This window comes from Asterias amurensis, chromosome 1, assembly GCF_032118995.1.
Source record: "Asterias amurensis chromosome 1, ASM3211899v1".
Classification (NCBI taxonomy): domain Eukaryota; kingdom Metazoa; phylum Echinodermata; class Asteroidea; order Forcipulatida; family Asteriidae; genus Asterias; species Asterias amurensis.
In genome coordinates this window covers 36128730-36144664 of record NC_092648.1, presented here as the reverse complement: position 1 = coordinate 36144664, position 15935 = coordinate 36128730, and the positions used below count along the sequence as shown (strand labels likewise).

The 15935-nt window shown below is 39.3% G+C and overlaps 1 pseudogene; it reads left to right on the top strand.

Moving 5' to 3' along the window:
- The first annotated feature begins 156 nt into the window (after positions 1 to 156).
- On the top strand, positions 157 to 4236 carry LOC139938509 (uncharacterized; annotated as a pseudogene).
- The last annotated feature ends 11699 nt before the right edge of the window (positions 4237 to 15935 follow it).

Genomic DNA, 15935 nt, shown 5'->3' with positions numbered 1-15935 from the left:
AGGTGCGATACAACACACCAATCACGTGTGGGGTGTTTACTTCTCGCGTGACTCTAGCGGTTTGCACGTGGATTGTCGCACTTCACGGCATGCGTGCAATACTTACGGCATGCGTGCAATACTTATTACTCATTGTGACGTTGACTTGATCTACACATGTTAGACTCGGTGTCATTGCTTTGTAGCATCATTCGTTCAGTTGTGTATCCTCATCAGTGCAGGTCGATACAAGCAACCGAGGTCTCCATCTCGTATCGTTACGGTCCGAATCATGACGCAGGGAGACCAGCAACAGCATCCCAGCGGGACGACCACCGCAGCCTGCTCTTCGTATCCCAAAGACGTCGCCGATTCGACCTCCGAGAGCAGGGGTATCAGTCCACCAGTAGAGACCGTCTCATCATCAGGGATGGACGGGCACCATCCACACCACTACCACCACCCTCATTATCACAAGGAGCACACAGCACCAACATCAGATGGAGATGTGAAAACGCTTCTTCATTTTGTCAATCTTGCCTCGTCAGATATCAAGGCTGCACTGGATAAGTCAGCACCCATCAGAAAATCTTCAGAGAATCGGAAGTTTTTACAGAAACAGCTTAAGCGCAGCCCACCGCCTTTTTTCAACGAGGACGAAATTTACAAGAGCAGTAGTGCACCAGTGTCTCCCCCTGTTGTTACACACGACAACCATGGCTTCAGTGCACGGAGATTCATCTCAAATCTGAACTCATCTCCTCCCTCCACCAACCACCAGAGTAGCAGCAGTCTTCACTTCTCGGAGAGATTAATGGCAAGTGCATCCCTTCATAGAGATCATATCAAAAACTCGGATTTGAACTTGATCAAGGAACTCTCTTTTGGAAATATCCACCGGGGTACGGATCAGATCTTGAGCAAAATGACATCGAATAGTTATCGGGACAAGCAGCACATCTCGTCCGGTCGTGAGTTCACAGATATGGCGACTTTAAATCACGAGGAAGGGGGCAAGAACAGAGAGAATCCGCTGCCGCTCCGGAAGCGCAGATTGCCCGCTTCATTTTGGCAAGAGCCCGGTAAGAGCGAGAATCACAAAACAACACCCGGGGCAATGGCTGGAATTTCACCGATAAACGCAAGTCTGAAATTTCCCCTCATTTCATCTCTTACCCAGGGCTTCACGGACTCTAGACCCACATCTCTGGATAAAAATGCAATTTATCCATCGAGTGATCACCAGTGTTTTCCCGCCGGACAATCGTTTATGCCCTCTCTTTCAAACTCTCTAAACACTGAGAGTTACCTCAATCGTACTCTTAACTTTCCCTATTCCTCTATTTGCTCGTGCCACCAGCATACTGAACTGTATGGCTACGACCACCACGGGCCGGCTTGTGCCACTTACGCATCTAGACAGGGCGGTGATGCACCGGGGATTTTCAGCCCAATTGGCCCCACCGGGCTCATCTCGTCATCACGGTGGCACGTTCCCTCACTCACGACCGACCGGCCGGACCTCTGCCACCCGTCGGCCGCCCCACGTGTCGTCAAGCCCATTCCCACCAAGAGCATATCCTCGTATCCACATCGTTATCACCCAATATACACTTAAAAATTGCTCTCCAATAACCCACATTTTTGTCAATAAAAAATTTCACCTCATCAAAAGCACATCATCCCATTTGGAAACCCCGACTGTCATTGTTCATGCCATAAATTGATGGCATTCCTACCACGGGAGTTTGACATTTTCCCCGTGTTCTCACCCGCTGTGATGATAGCATCCACTAGTGCGGTGGAATGCAACCCTGAGATGGCTGTATTCGCCTCATCGGATAGCTGAAACTCTTTGGGAAAATTAGGCTAAAGCCCCTAAGGTCCTAGGGACCACTGCGTGCAGTGCGCCAAGGAGATTGACGGTTAAAGGCAAGTGTTCTGGTGTCCATAACGGCCGTCAGGCACGCGTCTTGCCACGGGGGAGTAATTACAGACATGGGCGAACAAGCAAAACGCGTGTACTGAAATGTGTATGAATTTCCAAATGTAAAGGGTACATTACATACGTACCCTCGATGGGGTAAACTGACGGCTATGAGTGTTATGTTACTGACACAAAATACCAATGAAATTAAGTGCTAGCGCCAACGTCTATGTGCGCACTTCTTTTTTGAAACAATTGCCATCTTTAAACATGGAACTATGATCTTTAAAACATTAACCGAATTTTATTTCCGATATTTGTACCATATATGCCGTTTTATCGTGACACACATCCATATGATTTGGGCATTCTGCAACTGTTTTGTTTGCTGCATTTTCACATTAGGCTCTACTCTTTTGATTGTTAAACTAATAATTATTGTCTAAAAATGGTGTTTAACTTTGGTGCTAATTACTTACTTTAAAATACCACATTATGAAAACAACGGTGTTAGTAGAGATGCTCGTCATCTAGAAGTGGGCATGTTAATGTTCATAATATACCACTTGGATTTTCAGAATGTCTTATATCATTAACAATGTTCTCTTTCAAAGGTTTCATCTCACTTCGATTGCCACTATTGTACAGAGTGACCCAAGATGTGATAATAGCTTTAGTTTTTAAAATACAAACAACTGCAAAATGTACACTTGCCTCATGCAGCTTTATGCAATTGGAAACAAGTTCATAATTCAGTGCCATGTAATTCGACAACCTTCCGAATTCAAAGAACAGGCTATCAAAGTTGAACTTGCCGAAATCGTAAATTCGTTTCCCCAAATCCTCCATAAGCCTCCAGAGGTGGCATGAATATCTAAAACTTAAAGCATTATCTATAAACATTTTTACCACAGTATTCTTTATGTGAAATTTCAATCTTTGTGAAATTAACCCTCTGATAATTTATCGCACTAAGTGCTTTTGAAACTGATCATAAACGTGTTATTTATAATATCTATTGTTTAATTATTATAGTCGCGCCCTTTGTTAATTATTAATAGGGCTTGTATTACATAAAGGAGAGTTTTTAAATCCCGTGTCTTTCCTCACAAGGTGCAAGATAAGTTTGCAATATATTCCAGGAGTACGGTAGTTCGTCAGAAAGTAGGCCTATCTACTAGATAATTGTTTGAGTAGATCATAAAACTTATTGAAGCTGTTCAGTTATTTTGGTTAAATAAACAGGTATCCATGTTTATTTACGCCATTTTTAAAGACAGTGCATGGACACTATTGGTAATTACTCAAAACAATTATTAGCATGAAACCTTACTTGGTAACGAGATAATGGAGAGCTGTTGATAGTATAAAACAATGTGAGAAACAGCTCTCTCTGAAGTAAAATAGTTTTCGAGAAAGAAGTGATTTTCCACGAATTTGATTTCGAGACCTCATATTTAGAATTTTAGGTCTCGAAATCAACCATCTTAACGCACACTTAACTTCGCGTGACAAGGGTGTTTTTTCTTTCATGATTATCTCGCAACTCCGACGACCATTGAGCTCAAATTTTCACATGTTTGTTATTTTATGCATATGTTGAGTTACATTAAAGTGAGAATACTAGTCTTTGACAATAACCAATAGTGTCCAGTGTCTTTAAAGTGTACATCAAGACCGCAATTATAAAGATGTGTCATTTGTAGATTTGGAGTTAATTAAGGAGAACTACTAGAGCAATTTATCTATTTATTTATTTTGTTTGTCTCGGGTATTGAACTTGTATGATAGATGATATTAAGCTATAAGAATGAACGTGCAGTGCCAGCCAAAATGAGTTACGAAAAAAAGATAACATTCACACTCCCACAGTTTTTCACAGAATGGTTGTACCTTTTAGTACCGCCAACCTAACGGTATTATTTTAAAGGCACTGGACACTTTTGGTAATTACTTAACATAATTGTTAGCATAAAAACTTACTTGGCAACGAGCAACGGAGAGCTGATAGTATAAAACATTGTGAGAAATAGCCCCTTTGAAGTTTTTGAGAAAGAGGTAATTTACCACTCAATATAATAAAAGACTTCAGATGCTCTTGCAAACTCGGTGACCAAATTTTTCGCAGATTTGGTATTTTATGCATATTTTTGGGATACACCAAGTAAGAATACTGGTCTTTGACAATTACCAAACGTGTCCAGTGCCTTTAATATTTAAAATTTAATGTTTTACTTAGAACTTTTAGGGTTTTTTCCAACTCACGAAATTGAGGTACCGTACACTTAACAATTCTTAAAAATGTAAATTTGCTGAAGGGAAAATGAAATAAAAAGGGGACAATGGTAAACGGTTTCTAGCGTTTTATTACTTGAAGATATATTATATGTTTTAATTTGTTAATTTATTCAAATCTAAGAAGAGCTGATAAGATCGGCTAAGTGAAGAAGACGATGAAGAAATGCTAATGATTCCACAGACATGAGCTCAGTTTCATAAAGCTGTTCACCCATAAAAAAAAATCGTGCTTACTGTAGCAGGAAAATGTGCGTAAGCAGAACATTTCTAGTCGCGCATGCATATTCACCAATGGATTTGTATTGTTACGTCACTCGTGTGCTAACCGCGGGTTATGCCAGCATCACTTTACAGTAAACTGCTTTATGAAATAGAAATATTATGCTTTAGGGTCGCTCCGTAAGCACAAAACGGCTGCTTACATGTTTTATGAAATTGGGCCATGGTCACAATCGCGAAGCCAACCTAAGAGGCAAAAAGGTTATATCACGAGAGAGTTTATGGTAATATCCGTTTCCTTTCAAAGAATTAAATAAACTTGATGCACATTCTATTGAACAACTGCGAGTTTTGCAATTTTGATACCCTGGATTAAGAATTGATTTGAACCCCCCCCACGATGCCAAGACAAGTCCTTGCAACCGACCCTGTGTGATAACCAGACGGAGAGGGGCAGCGGGAGCCACCCTCTCAGAACCCTTGCCGTCTCGTCGTCTCCCCCCCCCCCCGCCCTCCCACCAAGAGATTGAAATTGAAAAAATGCACACAGTTGAATGGTTAAGTCTTTTACCCTTCTTCCCCCCCCCCCAAAAAAAAAAAAAAGAAGATAAAGAAGAAGAAAAAAAAGAGAAAAAGCCAGGGCCCAGAAAATATCACTTAACAATGTTCGGCTAAGCACAAAATGACCAGGATACCAGTCAAAGTACATTTAATACATTATATATATATATTTGCTGTTGACCATACACTAATGAGCATAATTTTGTTGTGCTTATCTACTTCTTATGCTTAAAAGCAGCTGTAGGAAATCAGGCTACCGACCCGTCGATCTAAAATGCCCCCCCCCCCCCAATTCCATGCACACAAGTCGGCCGTCGATGAAGCTATAGCATCTCGCCATCATTTGGGAGCAGACACGTAAAGTTGACCATAGAGCACTTCATCACACCGAGGTAGAAAAAAATACCTCTATGGTATGGTCACACAGAGAACTAAGGGCCTTTTCGAATCCACGGCTTCGGCTTTGGATTCGCCTTCAGGCTCCGTTCTCTCGTCTCAAACCCTGAGCTCGTATACGCAAAGCACGTGCAATTGTCAAATCAACCGGCGGGGCCAAGCTAGCCTAAACCGAATCCAAAGCCGAAGAAGTCGTTTCGAAAAGGGCCTTAACTTCAATGATCTCACTGCAGTTAAAAACAAAAAAATCCTCCGCCCAGACTGTACTTTGGCGAGTTCACCAGCCACATCTCACACACAGAGACCATGGCACCAATATAATCAAGTGGGCGGATGTTTATAGCGTGTCTTACTCATTTCTTTGCAGAGACACCCAAAGCAATTGAGACATTCCAACGGATTACACAAATCTTTGACCAAACACAAAATATGCCTGTGTGATAGATTATCCTTCAAATCCTGTTATCCTGTATCGAAATCACTTGTACTATACGGAGGTCTAAAGATCACTCTAAAGCTGGTTAAAAAAGGAGAGTGAAGATTAACATTTTTTAGGAAGTGGGTGGTGAAGCATTGTTTGCTATTGTCTGAGTTTGACAATAACAGGTGCCCTACAGAAAAACTTTTTGTTCAATTAGCTAAAACGTTGTACATCAACTCAAAAAAATTAGTGCCTATGTCGCATGCAATTATGTCCTATATGCAATACTATCCGGAGGACACTATGGCATATGCAATAATGTCCGCCGGACGATTTTGCATATGCAATCGTGTCCGCCCGGACGCTGCTGCACAATGCAATTGTGTCCGCCCGGACACATTTGCATATGCAGTTGTGTCCGACCCGTGCAAAACCGTCCTTGCAATAAACTAAACGCCCTTGGTCGAAAGACATGGGAAATGTTCGGTATTCGCTGCAATCATAAAACACCTGAATATTCATGCTGCATATACCATACATAGGTTCAGTGCATGCACGCTCGCTTACGCGCGCACATACATGTGCAGTCATGTACATAGACCTTTTCGCAAATACTGGGGCGCGCGCGTAAAGCTTGGAATTAGGTGCATTGTGGTCTAGCTGATTACAAATTTGATTAATATATATCCCACAATGCACCTCATTCAACAGTCTGCGCTTGCGCATTGGTATTTGCGATAAGGTCTATGTCCGCCGGACGGTTTTTGCATAGCCACGGACACGATTGCATATGCAAAAGTGTCCGGAACGGACAGTATTGCACGGCGGACACAAACTGTAAAACTTAACCAATGTACACTTGTCTGGGTATTAACAGAAATGGTTTAAACAGCTTGTAAAAATGTTCTCTGGCAATTCCCAACGATCCAGATTTTAGGGGTGGGTGTGGGGTGGGGGGGGGGAGTGTAGACACAATTGAAGGAACGTACCCCTCCTCGTTCCCATAAGCCCACCTCCAACCAAGTTGAACAGGGTTTAATCATGTCCCAGTGTCCCAACAATAGAATAACATACAAGTGCAAATATGGGCTAGTGATACGTCGAAGTTGCAACAACATAGTGACAGCAAACCCTGTTGCATAGAACTGTGTGTTTGATGTTTGATGATGCCCGAAGCCCTTTTCAGATTCAACTTTTGGGTGAACATTTTCTCTTTTATAAATGTTTTATACTATCGACTGCTCTCAAGTGCTCTTTACCATATATGTTTTTAACGGTCATAATTGGAGTAATTACTAAAGGTAATACGTAACCCTTATTTTAAACATTGTTTAAAGGCAGTGAACACTATAGGTAATTACTCAAAATAATTATAAGCATAAAACCTTACTTGGTGATGAGCAATGGAGAGCTGTTGACAGATAAAAACATTGTGGGAAACGGCTCCCTCTGAAGTGACGTAGTTTTCGAGAAAGAAGTAATTTTTCCACGAATTTGATTTCGAGACCTCAGATTTAGAATTTGAGGTCTCGAAAATCAAGCATCTGAAAGCACACAGCTTTGTGTGACAAGAGTTGTTTTTTTCTTTCTTTATTATCTCGCAACTCCGACGACCAATTGAGCTCAAATTTGCACAGGTTTATTATTGTATAGATATGTTAAGATACACCAAGTGGGAAGACTGGTCTTTAAAATTACCAAAGGTGTCCAGTGCCTTTAAAGTCCCAATGAGCAAACATTCTTAAACGTTAAATAATTCCAAATCCGAACTATTGACTTAGGCCGAAACATTTAAATGTCCCCTTTTATTTCTCAATAAAAATAACTTGTAACTTGGAGAAGAGCAGATTATCATTCGGAACGTCCAGACCATCACAACGGCTTGTTTTAGGGCCATCATCCCCCCCCCCAAAAAAAGAAGAAGCTTTACACAATTGGTTGTACCCGCAAGTTAAGTTGCTTAATCTGATTTGGCAAGCATTTGTACCCAACTGGAACAATCAAACCACCAAAAGCTTGAATAACAGGGACTTTTTCCAGCGGCGATGATGTCATATAGAGTTGTTTATAAATAGATAATAAAGTACCATGGATCCCCGTTTTATCTCCTTGCTTCTGTCTACTTATCCTTCTTTACCGGGATGAGTGCATGACTCATGCTGGGATCTTTGCTGAAAAGACGTTTAGAAGAAGCCTTCTTTTGGGTTTCCTTTCTTACTCTGTGGTAAAGAAATGGCACACTTAATGAGTCTGTTTGTTCGTTCGTTGAGACGAAATCGTCAATCAGGTAATTGCAAAATGTCAGTCCTTAATGCCTACCCAACATTGTTTATTGCACAGCATGCAACAGTTTGGTACGCCATGTGATAGACTAAGAATAATATTTTTTCATATAAATTAAACTCATCTGCTGAGGGACGACATAAAGATATATGTTAACAATTCTTTTAACGATTAAATTGCGGTCAGGTGTAGTTTCTTTAAGTCGTACGGTTTTTTTTTAAATGACCAACACAAAATGTTGGTGAAGGTTGTCGAAACATATATGGTGTCGGAACATATGGGTGTCGGAATATAGGGGTGTCGGAAGACAGGTTGAGTTATCGGAACATAGGGATGTCGGAATATAGAGCAGTCACCGACCTAGTTCACGGTGTGGTCATCTTGATTTTACTCCATTCCAACTCATGTAACCAAACTGAGGCTTGGACGAAATAGTCTGGTGCCAAGCGCAATGAATGTTAGCATTCATTACTGTTATTGGAAACAGGGAACATGACCAAGATGGTGACAGCGTGATAAAGGTCTAATGGTCAAGTACCCTCTTTGCGATATAAATAATGTATACCAATTCAAATCTATACCCGAAATGGGAGAGACTATTTGCCCTTCGTCTTGCTTTTGTTTGGAACGTTTAAAACATAATGGACAACCCGTGATAAATGTCTTTAATGGCGTCGGCCAAACACAAACCTATGAACTTTACCACAATTTGTTTGTAATGGAAAAACACACAAGTCGTAACTACAAGTTTATATCTTAAAATTGTACACACTGACAACTGTATTGATTACCGAATAACGTCTTTAACCTAGCTAACAAATGAATCGATCCATCGACCTCAATATTAAAACGCTTTCAAAACTTTGTCTTAGCTATTTTTGTAATTATCTTTTAATCAACAAATATTTAACTCATGCCTTAACCGTGTACTGCGAGTGCTTCATATGTGCAGAATTTCACAAATGTCTACAAAAACATCCCATGCAGAAATGTTTTCCATATCTCACGTCGCACGATATAATAATTACTCCAAACTGATATTTTCCGGAACTATAAGAAATAACTTGATAGCTTCTGACGACATCTGCTGAAACCAATAATGTCAGTTTCACAACATTTTTGAGGAAAATGCACAACAACAAAAATACGATGATGGAAAAATCATTTGATGGTATTGAATAACAACTCTGTACAAGCTATCAAACCAATCTGAAAATACACATCGACGTTAAATTACTTGCATAATTGACAGGACAGGGGGCAGACGACGGGAATACTAGTAAACATTTGCCTGAACGAGTGGCTATTATTCAATATGGCTCATGAATTCTACAAATACTCAGTGAGGTGAAGACACTCTTGGGTTTGGGGGGGGGGGGTAGAGAGGTAGTTTAATTTAACTTTAAATGTAAGACGATTAAAAAACACAAGTTCATGGTCAAAATGACAAAACAACATTCCGAACCAAAGCGATATGGCCATTTTGGAACTTTTTCTCAATAAGTGTGATAACCATCGCGTCTGCACAAGTTCGGCATTGGCTGTGAATACTTCGCAAGTCCATCATTGAAACATTGTATGACTAAAGCGTCGAAGACAGTCCCATCTGTTTGTTTGTTGGGGTGTTTGTTTGTTGTTTGTTTTGTGTATTTTGTTCTTCTGTCGATTGGGATTGGGACCCCAAGCCACTTTCAAAACACAAAGGCACTGGACACTATTGGTAATTACTCAAAATAATTTCTAGCATAAAAACTTACTTGGTAACAGCAATGTAGAGCTGTTAATATGGTGTAAAACTTTATGTAAGAAACTGCTGCTCCCTTTGAAGTAACTTTTTTTTTATGAAGACGTAACTTTCTACCCACTTAAAAGTTTTCAGGCCTGAAGTATTTAAATATCTTTTAGGCATTTAATTGAGTCAAAATTCACAGATTTGTTATTGTATGCATGTTTGGATACACCGAGTGCGAGGACTGGTCTTTGACAATTACCAAGTGTGTCCATGTGCCTTTTCCTGTCTTTTTTGTTTTTCTTTAAATATTGTTAAACACACACACTTAATACCGCCTCTGCAAAATGTTTCTCCAAGACCTTTTTACAAAATGATTGCATTCAAACCAGGTAAAAGAGACACTGAAAATATTAACTATCCGGCAAGTCAGGTTTTCTTACTGTCCCAGCAATGCCCCAGTGTCCTGCACCCAGTGTGGCTCAAACCAGCGCCCACTCGGCCGATAATAAACCCAACATCATGGCTAGTTGGCAACACGGTCAGCAATATAAAGTCACTACTGTACAAAAACAAGACCACATTTTTAAGCCAATAAATGCCACGCGTGCGTGTGACAGATGTAATTTAATTTGTTGATTATATTAAGATTTAACAACTTAATATTCCGGTATGCTTTTCCACATAAGAACTGCCACTGCTGTGCGTTGGTTTTTTAAATCGAAAACACACATGTGACTTTTTGCATGCCAGAAAGTGATTGATATTTGAGACCATCGTTTGTGTACAAGTGTACATTTTTTCAGCACGGGTGGTTGCATATTTCGATAATTTTACCCCGAAGCTGTAATAAAATTGTCAATTTTCAGGTAACGAGGGACAACGAATGGAGGCAGTTATTGGTTGAATTCGATGACGTGCCTGTAATAGGGTTGTTGAGATGTAATGTGTAGTTATTTGTTGTCTTGGAATTGGACGGCGCTTTGTGCCCGATAACCAAATGAAAGGCTCACCTGTGGGGTACAGACCTTTATCACGCTGTCACCATCTTGGTCATGTTCCCTGTTTCCAATAATAGTAATGAATGCTAACATTCATAGCGAATGGCACCAGACTATTATTCCGTCCAGCCTCAGTTTGGTTACAATGAATTGGAATGGAGTAAAATCAAGATGGCAACACCGTGATAAAGGTCCAGTGCAGAGTTGGGGGGTATGTCTTTTCGACTTCTTTTGCAGAAACTGATGGGGTGATAAACTTGACATCGATGGTGTTGTCACATATATTCTAAGGAGGGAATCAACGTTAACATCACAGTGTGTTGATGAAAACTAATGTAATTGTTTTGCCAGAAATTAGGGTAGGCCTACATTTTTATTCTCTCTTTGGTTTCTATAAACTATAAGTGATAATATGGTATCAAGTTTGACACCACGTTTTGCGATGCACGATGGCACGCGTCCCTGGGAGTTTTTGTTTTCTTTAATCAAGATAAAAATGACATTACTTTGTGAGTGAACTAAATTACTGTAGCTCAAAAGTCAGAGGAAACCTTTAAACAAGGTTGTTTGTGAGCTTGGATTGAGGACTGATATAAGAAAATGTTTTTGTTTTGGTTGGTCAAGTTTTGTCTTTTCCTAAAATAGCCGCACTTAAAACCCGAACCCCACCCGAGAAGATGTTCCCCCGCAGGCCCGGTCGGGATAGCACGCAGATGCGTTGCTTGTCACACATCGGTGTAAGGCTAAGACATAAATAACATTCTTTGGGCCTAATCTCCAATGCAATTATTTCATCTATTAAAATGATTGAGGTATGCATCAATGTCAAACAACCAATAATTGTTCATACTATATTAATCCATATGTAGAATCAATCATCTATCTTAGAGGTATCCAATGCAATGACTTGCATGAGAACAGTCAATGCAGTGTTTATGCTGTGTAGAGTGACATGCTTCCCCGTGCCGAAGGTATCGGAATTTCGCCACCATAAACTCCCACCTGAAATTGTCAATGATGCGAGTTATCTCTTCCTTGCTATCAGCCATTGTTTTTAAGGCACTGGACACCTTTAAAAATTGGCAAAAACCAGTATTATCACTTGGTGTATCCCAACATAATGCACAAATTAACAAACCTGTGAAAATTTTGACTCTTATTTGTCATCGCAATTGCAAGAGAATTATGGGGGGAAAAAAAAAGATCTTCGATTTAGCTCAGTTAATAATGACAAGACGCGCCTGTGTAAGCCCAAAATCAAGTAGAATATTTATCGTTGTTCACCCAAGATACATTCTATAACACGCACCATGCAATTCCCTATGTGGTTCATTACTTGAATTTAGAAAAATTTAAACTTTTGCATCACAAAGCTTAATAAGAATAAAAAGATGAGTTAAGTAACTGATAGTGTCAATTAAGACCTGCCCAATCCTTCTTGTCATTTTGCCCACATTTTCCGCTGTCTTTCCTTTCCTTGGGATACATCTACATCCTCCAGGAATGTGATGAGACTTCTCTTCTATCTGACCACGTGAACAATTACCTCAACCTCTCCATCACTAATCCAATTATTTCCAAGCTTTTTTCAACGTATATCCATGCAAATACTTGGTAACTAATTAGGACTGCCCGTTTAAAGGGAAGGTTAACCTGCTATGTTAAAGGTACTGTACACTATTGGTGTTACTAAAAAAATAAAAATTGTAGCATAAAAACTTATTAGTCAAATGGAGACCTATTGATAGTATAAAACATTGTGAGTAACGGCTCCCTCTTTATTGTAATCTATCTAGATTTATATGGGATTAAAACAATCAATCAGTTTCAAAAACCAAAGGACTGTATACTTTCCATTTAAAGGCACTGTAGGCACGTTTATTTAATGTAAAAGATAAAAAAATAACAAATTTGTGAAAGTTTTGACTCAATTGGTCATCGAAGAAAAAACACACAAGCTAGTTTTTACAAATTTGTGTGCTTTCAGCAGACGCCTAAAAATGCTTCAGGCCTTAAATCTTTTAATATTTGAGCGAAAAATTACCTCTTTTTGAAAAAGAAATACTTCGGAGGGAGCCTTCTCACAATGTGTCAACAGCTCTCCATTGCTCGTTACCAAATAAGTTGTTTGCTAACAATTATTTTGAGTAATTACCAAAAGTGTCCAGTGCCTTTAATATGAGAAAGGTTGTTGGTCATCGCCACTATGACATACTACGAATTCTTGTTTGTTTTCAAAACGAGACGCACACTCCAAAAACTCAATCAATCACAATTCCAGTTATTTTTCGAGAGCGTGCTTACATCATTATAACAGTTCTTGAAGTTGGTCTCATCTCCTGTTGATGAACCTCATCTTCAGAATTAATTTATTTCTGAGCTTTTTATTTTCTTTCTTTGGAGCTGTTAGCTACATCAAGTTATTTCCGAATGTTTGTCGCAAAATGAAATGTGAAAGAATGTCTATATTTCGAGGTCGAAATTTCAAAAAGTTCACAGTAAAAAAAGATTAAATCTGTAAAACAAATAGTGTTAAGTATTGTCAGCCCGAGAGTATAAGAAGTTTAGACATTGCTTCAAACCACATTTGTGATGGAAGGATGGACCACTGGATTTGGAAAGCCTGTGACCACTCTTTGTTTGCCAGAATCCATCTTCAATTAGTTTATAGCTTGAAACAGTAAGTATATTAAATTTAAAGGCTCCAATCGTCAAAAAGCAAACTATGATCCAAAGGTTATCAGAAGTTGCAGGAAGATATGACAGAAAAACACAATTGTTTTACAGAAGTGTTTGTATTTATGCCTGAAGAAGGCTTCATATCCAACATATTTTTGATAACAAAACCTCTTATAAAGGTTAAATACTTAAAAGTGTGTATTTTTTGTATCAGCGGCTATCCATGAGCATATGCGGATCATTATTATTTGGAGTAGGCTGACACAAATTTAATGTGCATGACGTTAACGTTTTACTATAGGTTTTCTCGGTCAAATTCGGCAAATGAGCAGTCAATTTCATTTTCATGCGTTCGAATTAAAGCTGTTTTGCCTCTCTAGTTGTTACTGTGTTTCAAATTCAGAATTCGGCCATTCAATTTCGTTTTGAATCGAGTCAAATTCCTTTAGCAATCTGTTAAATTTAGCGTAGCGTCATTCTTTTTCGTGACACACACGCCTCAAGAAGCGTCTACGAATTTGAATGCTGCTTTGATGAATTGTTAAATTGAATGATTATTTTGTTAATTCGAATGACGCAACATTACATTTGACTAATCCCAAAACGAAATCGAATGACCCTTTTGAGTAGCATTCGATTTTGTGCGAAATAAAATAGCTTGGTGGTTAAATTGGCTGCTCATTTTCCGAAATTGACCGAGAAAACCTATATAAAGCATAAGTAGGTTTTGAAACTTTGCATGGTGGAGATAAGATATAGAAGAGTTTGCGGTAACACCATGGTGTTACCGCAAACTCTTCTATATATAAAGCATGCCTACACATGTCGTGATTTTAGGGTATTTTTAGGAGTTTTATATTGCCAACCTTTCTAATAGTTTTCATTGTCTTGAAAGTGTCTAAACTCACTGAGGACATTACCGAATTACCTCTCTTTCTCGTGTAACACAATTTTGCAAGACTGACAATATCACACGAAGCATACGAAGAAAAAACCCTCTAACCAATCCTGGACAACTCGGCAAGCCGAGCGACACGGTTCGCTTGCCGAACCTTTTAAACAAAAATCACTAACATTCACGGCGTGCTTCTGATGGCAAACCGGAACAAGCAGATACTTGGTCACTGGCAGTCGAAAGCCAAAACCAGAACAAACTGACAAAACAGTCTAAGAGTCCCGCCGGTCATTCCAGTCCGTTTCACCCCCTTTCTTTCTCCGAGCTTTACCCGGGATTGCATGTCAACGGCAGAAGTATCCGCCACGGACGGGGCAAGTTCACCCGCAGGGACATTCCATCATCACCGAAGCGCTGGCGGGGAAGAAGAAAAAAAGTGAAAGAAAAAAATGGAAAGGAAAACAACTTCATAATGGATATCCCATAGGATCTAGTTCCTCTTGTTTGTCTTTCTTAAAATTGCCTCTCCAGACATTTGAATTTTCAAGATAGGAGAACTGAAGTATTTATGTTACAATTATGGTGAAAACAGCTTTGAAAGCAAAGAGTAAAAAACCCTGACTGACAGCTTATACAATTGATTTTCAATTCAACTTTAATCCTCGAAACCTCGTTCACAATACCTCCCTAAAAAAGCGCGCTTCATCACAAAAGGCGCAAAAAAAAAAAAAAAAAAAATAATAATAATAATTTTATTGCGACATCTTCTTACAGTTCAATGCGACTCTAATGCGAAACACAACCGACAATGAATAAACAATCACTTTAACAAGTAAGGGGGAGTACAAGAAAACGATACAATTCCGAAGTGCTGACAAAATATTTAAAGAAATAAAATAATACATCACATTGCGCTCTTTTCTTGCAAGATCCGATCGATACAGTTCTCAATGATATCTCTTATTTAGAATAAGACGTCATGATATTTTTCCATTCTTATATACCAAGACCAACTAACTGGCCAATACTTATTGTTTACTGTAAAATTCTAATTCCGCAATTCGAATTTGTATTGTAAAATAATCTTTAAAATAAGATTCATTTTACACTATGTGCCTTAGAAATACTGTGTTGTCATCATTGTTGATATCCATATTGTTTCTATACATGAAACTCAACTCAATCAAAATTTGTTCCAGTATTAACTCACAAAGGGATCTGGTCTTCTCCCAAAGGGAGCTATACAAACTGCAATGCTGCGGTGCGTTGCTTTCAACCTCTGCAGTAGCATTCCATAGATATAATGAGTTTGTAATCGCTGTCAGCTAGGTTTATTGACAGTGCATTTCATGTTTATTTAACTAAAGATTCTTGGGAAATGTTGAACATGCCTTTGACAACCCTCACCGTGGAGCAGGCACGACCTGAACCGGGCCGAGAGGAAGGCTTCATCGGGGTATAGAATGATTGGTCGATGCTTGGTTGGTTGACATGAGTGAAAGAAAAATTAATTGCATCGTTTATCATTGCTCAAAATAATGCCATAC